Source organism: Chlamydotis macqueenii, chromosome 27 (genome assembly GCF_036417535.1).
Source record: "Chlamydotis macqueenii isolate bChlMac1 chromosome 27, bChlMac1.mat, whole genome shotgun sequence".
In the NCBI taxonomy this organism is placed as follows: Eukaryota; Metazoa; Chordata; class Aves; order Otidiformes; family Otididae; genus Chlamydotis; species Chlamydotis macqueenii.
The window spans coordinates 5,192,400-5,199,867 of NC_141582.1; positions in this window are offsets into that span (position 1 = coordinate 5,192,400).

A 7,468-nucleotide genomic window follows, 5' to 3' on the forward strand; every position below is an offset into this window, starting at 1 on the left:
GAGATCTTTAAATTTTACCTTTTTTGTTCCCCCCAAGCAAATTAAACTTTATACCAGGATTTCCCTTCGGCAAAAGGAACAATAAAGAATAAATGCTGTTCCGGCAATGCAGATGCATACGGATGCTTTCCGCCTGCGTCCATAGAGATGAGTAGACAGGAGCTGACTTTAAATCATTTATTTATTTATCCTAACATTATCGTAACGGAAAGATAAGGCACAAATCCTGCTGGACACCAGGGAGAGGCAGGCACAGCTTTGAGAAACCGTAATGTTGAGCAGAACCAACTCCGCTGTCCAAATTTAACCAGGATTTGAAACTTTGCTCTGTGTAAGGTCGCCCCGGTGCGATGCTCTTGGGATACGGAGGGACTGGGAAGGGCAGTGGGAACAGGGTGGGTTTTATCCCGGAATATTTCCCCCCCGCCCCCCGGCATTGCTGCTGGAGCTGGGGGCAGGTCGCAGAACGGCTTCGAGCGGGGGGGATGAGCAAGCGCTTATTTACGGGTTTTAATGATTAACGCGTCAGCGCTCCCGGCAGCGTCGAGCCCGGGGAATCATTAACTGCAGGAAGGAATGACTCAGCCGTTGTTTAACGCTCGAGCCCAAAAGGGACCGTTTAAAGCACTGGACGTCAACTGGCGGCCAGAATTTGGGGGTTTGCAGCCGTTTGAGGGGGCGACGCTGCTGCCGGAGGGAGATTTTCCCCCGGCAGAGCCCTGTCCCCTGCCAACACCCAGAGGATGGGGATGCCCGTCCCACCCCACAGATCACCCCAGGCTTTACAGGCAGGAAGTTTCCTATAATAATCCAACAAAACCAAAAACTGAGGCTTCAGGGAAACACATTAAACCCCCCAAGGGACCAAGCCGCGCTACGAACGCGCCCTCGGCGGTGCTTCGGCCGGCTCTGCATGCAGCCAGCATACCAAGCGCCTTCAATAAAGACACAGCTTCTTCCCCCGAGCCAGGCTCCCCGGCATATTAATTACAAATTGCTGGCATGGTGAGCTTGACGAGCCCGGGCACACGACTGCCACTCAGCTTTACCTTAGCAGATGAAATTTCACCCCCCCTAGAAGCACTGAGAGGACCTCACACAGGATTTGGTGGGGCTGGGCAGCCAAAAAAACTCCGTAGCAGCCCTAAAACTCACGTAAACGGGACAGGAACGGCCAGCTTGCGGCTGGAAGTGCCGAGGGAGCAGCCGGCGTTTGCTGCTCCAGTGCCTGGGTTCACTGCCTTAATGATGCCCGTTGCATAAATTAATTAGCAAGGCTTTTCGACGGATCCTGCTGCAGTTCCCCAGAGCCAGGTTAGGACTGGAAAACGCTCATCTAAGGTTTAGCCCTTCAGCGCAGCCTGGCTCAGGGCTGTCCATGCTGCAGGGATGGGATCCATCCCATCTCCGAGCCGGAGAAACGGTCGCACGCTGCAGCCTGGCTCCATCCTTCGTCAGACGGACGCGAGAGCACTCAAATTACGGTTCCTGCCAACCAATTTAACATTTAACTCCATGCAAAGCGGCACTGCCGCCACCCTCCTCTGCGCTCCTTTCACATGTGAACCACACCGAACGCTCTACACGGGAAAAAGCTGCGCAGAGGCACAGCAAACCGGGTTTAAATGGCAAACTCCCTCCTCATCATCCTCGGCTTCAGGCTGCCAAACCGCATTCCGCCCCCTTTACCGATGCGGAGTTTGGTTTTACTCCCTGTCGTAGCAGAATCATAGAATCACAGAGTGGTTTGGGTGGGAAGGGACCTTCAAAGGCCACCCAGTCCAACCCACTGCCAGGAGCGGGGACATCTCCAACCAGATCAGGTTGCTCAGAGCCCCGGCCAACCTGGCCTGGAACGTTTCCAGGGATGGGGCATCCACCGCCTCTCTGGGCAACCTGGGACAGTGCTCCACCACCCTCAGCGTAAAAAGTTTTTTCCTAATATCCAATCTGAATCTGCCTCCCTCTGTTTTAAAACCATGACCGCATCTTTCCTGCGGCCCCCTTTGGGCACTGGGAGCCGCTCTGAGGTCTCCCCGGAGCCTCCTCTTCTCCAGGCTGAGCAGCCCCAGCTCTCCCAGCCTGTCCAACCCCTTCTCCTCCCAGATCTTTCCAACTCTGTCCTGCTGGAAAAAAATTAATCGAACGCTTTTTACACCCAGTGCTCTCCAGCCACGCGCAGGAGTCGTTTCTCTTTATTGGGCCGTGAATAAACCAAGCTGCCGGTTTCCAAATCAAACCCTCCACGCCGCAGTGCAAGCCCAAGCCATATTTAAGCACCAAATCCCACTTCACGCGCTTCCCTCTGCTTCGTTATCCCAGCTGAACGCGCCAATCTGCTTCATAAACACAGCGGCAAATGAAAAGACCTTCTGCGGCACAACTGCATTACTCAAATGACTACTTGGTCCCTATTTTTTTTTTTTTTGCCAGTGATTAAAGTGGAAAATGTTGATCTGCGAACCGCGGTGCAGCTGGTTTGCTACGACCAAGAACCAAGCGAGCAGCAGCAGGGTGGGAGGAGAAATCGCTCCGAGGAGTTCGGATAATAAGCAAGCAATGCTGGAAGGTGATGAGCAGCAATGAAACCAAAGCATTAATGCGCAATTTTCTGATTCGTACAAAGACTCTGATTGTACGAGGGGGATACGGAGTGGGGCTTGGAGGTGCCAGGCCTGGCTCACCACGCCGCCGGTAGAAGCGATGTGAGGAAGAGGAGTCGCTCGCTCCCACCCGAGCACCTTCCTGGGTCAGCGTCGGCCTGCAGAGCATCACTTGTAATAGCACGGGACAGAGCAGTCCTCTGCAAACCTGCGCTGAGATTCCCTTGGGAATCCCGATGCTCCCAGCCTCCGCAGCCCTGCAATTTAATTAGAGGAGGCCTTCTGCTGGTTCACACGCGCCCGGAGTTTCTCCCTCCTTCCTTGCTGCTCCTAAAAACCCCGTGTACTTGGTCTCTTTTTTTTTTTTTTTCTCCTTATTCCCTCACTTTTTAACTTTCTTGGTGTCTCCTCTTGCCCCGCTGAGCCTCAGTGCCGGAGCCGTGCAGGCGGACGCACACACGCAGAGCTCAGTTGGGTTAAAAAGCCCCACGCAGACACAGCGGGACATGCGACCGACGCCGCTGCAGCAAAACGTCGTGCACAATTTGGGCCGGCGCACGCCAAAGGGCCCAGAGACCGCCGGGCTCAGAGCCCCAGGAGATCGGGTTTTGCCAGCAGAGACGTTATAATTGCGAAACAAAGATGAAGTTGGAGCTCATATGGGTGTTTTTTGGTTTTGTTTTTTTTTTTTTTAAGATTATTTATTAAGCTCATAATACTCAGGAAAACAGGAATTTGATGCCATTTTCTACGCGAGCCCTGCAGCGCTGGGTAAAACCCACTGGGAAGCCAGAGCCCCAAAGACGCTTTCCCAAACACTTGAGTCACTGCAGCTCCCTCCATTAAACAGCCTCGCTAATTAACCTACAGCTAATAAACACACTGCATGGGCTCCCAACACTCAAAATAACTACAAACTAAAAATAACCCCTCTGTACCTCGACCCCATGGGCTGCGTGGGGTCCAGACCTGTCTCTCCGCTGGGAAATGTGGATGAGGTGCTGCGATTTTCCCGTTATCCCCATTTCTCACTCCCACGCTCAGATTTAGTCTCTGCCGTGGAGATTTAATCCATTGGCATGAGATACCTGGCTAAAAACGCTAAATAACGAAGCCATGGGGCTGCAGAAATTATCCAGCAGCCTGGAAAAAAAAAAAAAAAAAAAAAAAAAAAACAAACACCTCCCCCCTCCACTCTCAAGAGAAGTAAGATGGGTTTAATTACCCACAAATTATTCTGAGCATATATTTTCCTTGTTCATCCCCACCCCCCACCCCTTAACTGTGCATATTTTCTTTTTTAAAAGCAAAAACTTCTCGGAAGTCCCCAAGCTTGTTACGATTTGCCAAGAATGGGAGCCACCGCAATCAACCAGTGGTAATTTCACTCCCAGCAAACATTCCTCGTGCAATTTGCTCGGCGTTTTCCGGGAAAAAAACCTCCGCGGCAGGATCGACCGCACGTCATCGCAACGGGCAGGATAGATCCGACGTCAGCTGGCGCCGCAGAGGGAGCCGCATCTTCCCAAAGTCACAGCAGACATATTTTGCGACGCGGATGCTCGATGCACAGCTCACCAGCCCAGGAACTGGACAAAATTCACCGAGGCCATGGTTCGTAAGGAGACACTCGGGCTCTTTCCAAACTCCTTCCCACCAACACACAACCAACCTCAGACCAACACACTCCGTGCTATGGCAACAGAGAAAAACAAAGCCTCTAATGCAATAAAAACTCCTAAATTTTACAAAATCACAGGAAGGTTTGGGTTGGAAGGGGCAGGGTCCCCCTCCCTCGCCCTGCTGCCCGCGCTGCTGGTGACACAGCCCAGGGTGGGGTCGGTTTCTGTGCCGCGAGCGCCCATTGCTGGCTCGTGTTGAGCTTCTCGCCCAGCAGCACCCCCAAGTCCTTCTCCTCAGGGCTGCTCTCCATCCCTTCATCCCCCAGCCCGGATTTGTGCTGGGATCACCCCCACCCATGGGCAGGACCTTGCCCTTGGCCTGGTTGAACTTCATGAGGTTGGCACGGGCCCATCTCTCCAGCCTGTCAAGGTCCCTCTGGATGGCATCCCTCCCCTCCAGCGTGTCGACGGCACCACACAGCTTGGTGTCATCGGCGAACTCGGGTGCACTCTATCCCACTGTCCATGTCGCCGACAAAGATGTTGAACAGGGCCGGGCCCAGCACGGACTCCTGAGGGACGCCACTCGTGACCAGTCTCCACTTAGATGTTGAGCCGTTGACCACCACTCTCTGAGTGCGGCCATCCACCCAACTCCTTATCCACTGAGCACTCCATCCTGGCTCAAACATCAGAGTATTTCTGTTTTTTCCCCCAGCATAAGCCTCTTTTACAGCCCCGGTGATCAATAAGCACTGCTCAGCCCAGCTGTACAGCCCTGCTCTCATTCCCAGGCCTTCGAGTCATTACGGATCTGAAAAACACCCTCCAGAGCCGAGCAGGGGTCCGGGCAGCTCGGTGTTAGTGCCCAGCGCTAAAAATAACGACTTGCTGCACCATGGATGGTAGAGGATGGGAGAGCAAAAACCTACAGGAGAAATTTTAAAATCACCTCCTGCGCACACCCAGAAAAGCTCGTCCTCACGTGAATAAAATAAAAGGATGTCCTCACGTCCTCAAATAAAAAGGGAATTGGCATTTTCCTCCTGAAAAAGCACACGCCGCAGCAGAGGTTGAGTTGAGCAGAGCCCAGGATTTGCCCGTTTAATGGTTTCCTCACCATTTCTCTCACCGCCCTGTAGCCCCACGGCAGTGGGTGACGCTCGCTCGACGCGGTATGGACGCAGTGGGGAAACAATGGACTAACCCTGCAGACGGAGCTTCAGGAAAGTTTATCAGCCGAGGCAGAAAAGCTGAACGCAAAACACATCACCCAAGAGCCTCTGGAGCATCAACCGTCCACCAGTGTTCCCCATCGCAACCCAGTACGGACCGATAGCGCCCGTACCAAGAGCAGCCTCCTCTGTCTAGGGTTTTGAGTGATAAAATCATGGGAGGTTTATAAATCTCTATTTTCTACATAAGCCGAGAGCCAGGAAAGCCTGCTAAGCCTCTGGACAAACACACTGAGCATATGTTTGGCCGTCTTGCCGGGGATTAAATCCCAAATAAGAAGAAAAGTGGGTTCCAGGTAGAAAAATACCGTTGAGCATTAAACAGCGGTTTATCTGCGAGGGAACGCCATCAAAGGTGCGCAGGGCGGGTGTTAATTGCCATTAATGACCAGCCAGATCAAAAACTCCAGCTTACTAAAGATAAATCAGAGCTGCAAGTCATCTGTTTCGGCGCTAATCAAGCCTCGCCGGAGAAAACGCAGCCGCCGAGCGCAGCCCTGCGCAGCTGCGAGGGCGGCTCTGCCTACGAGGTGCCTGGCATGGCAAAAACCTCTTCCCCAAAAAAAAAACCCAAAAAAAAAAAAAAACCAAAAAAAGCAAGACTGGCACTAATTCTAGCACCCCTGCCTAATCCTGAACGGGTGCTGGATCGGGTGGTGCAGCGGTGGTTTCCCTTTCCAATGCTACTTTGCCCTAAATGTATTTTTTTTCCAGCCCCAATCTCAGCCTGAACTCATTGCACAAGTGACTCATCTGCTGCAGGAAAGCCAGCAGCCGCAGGGAGGAACCCAATTAAAACAAGAAAAAAAAAAAAAGAAAAAAAAAGCCACAAAGACAAACAACCAGATACAAAGGAAATAAAAGGCAGTCTTGGCCAAGGACAGAGCAGCTTTGCTGGCCCAAAACCCACTGAGGGATGCGAACATCAACACGACATCCGCCACCTGCGCTTCCTCAGAAGTCAAAATTTCAGTGGAAAACAGCAAAAGCCGACTGCCTGCCTACAAATCAACCCCTCAGCCCCCCGCCCCCCTCCTCCAGCTGTTTCCGCCTCCCCTTCGATCCTCTCCCATCCCAGGAGCCTTTCCTAGGTTCAAAACCCACGGAAATAATTAAGGTCTTTTCTATCTCTCGCCCTCAGGAGCTTTATCCGTCCTGACAGTTGTGGGAGCTGCTCTGATACAATTATCTCACCGAGCCCTTCCTCTGGCGGCGCGCAGCGAGGGAGAGGAGGCGAAGCCCGGGGCGGCGTCGAGGTGCTGGCAGGTCCCCTTCGTCAGTGCAGCGGCGTACGGGCCACCGCAGCGTTTCCTCCACAAGATTTCAGAACGAGGGGGATGTAAACTCACACACAAGCCATCCAGATTTCCAGAGCGAGGTTTATTTTATCTTCTCCCCCCTCCCCAGAACAGCAAATCTGTTACTTAAATCCATTTTTCTCCCAGCCGTGCTGGCCACAAGCTTCCAACCAAGACACAATTTCATTTTTTGGACTCGTTAAAACCTAGAAGAAATGAGGCGGAAAATGCAAACTCACCTACGGCTGCTGTTCCCGACCCCGCAAGCCAGGGTCTCCAAGGACAGCACCTCAGCACTACTTCCCTTTGGAAAAACAAAACAAAACAAAACAAACCAACAGGCACCTTCTCTTTTCAGAGCAAAGCACATTAAAGCGCAACCCACCGGGAAATAACAGCACTTGTCTGACAACACCCAGCACATTTAAAGTTTGGCAATTTCTCAAGCGCCCGTAGGAAAAGCTTTTAAGGAGGGAATCCCAGGCCTTAGTCGCTCCCGTCGGCTATTTATAACCGCTGGGTTTTTGGCACACCCAAAAAAAGAACCCCAATCACGCTGCAGGAAGCCGGAACTAACCCAGCAGTTTTCTATGGGAATTCAGGGCCGGCACGCTCCGGGCAGGGTGCCGGCCAGCAGTGAGCAAACGTTGTCCGGTTTAACGTCCAAAACATTTCTACTCGTCCCAAGCAATGGTTGCTCCGCTCAACCC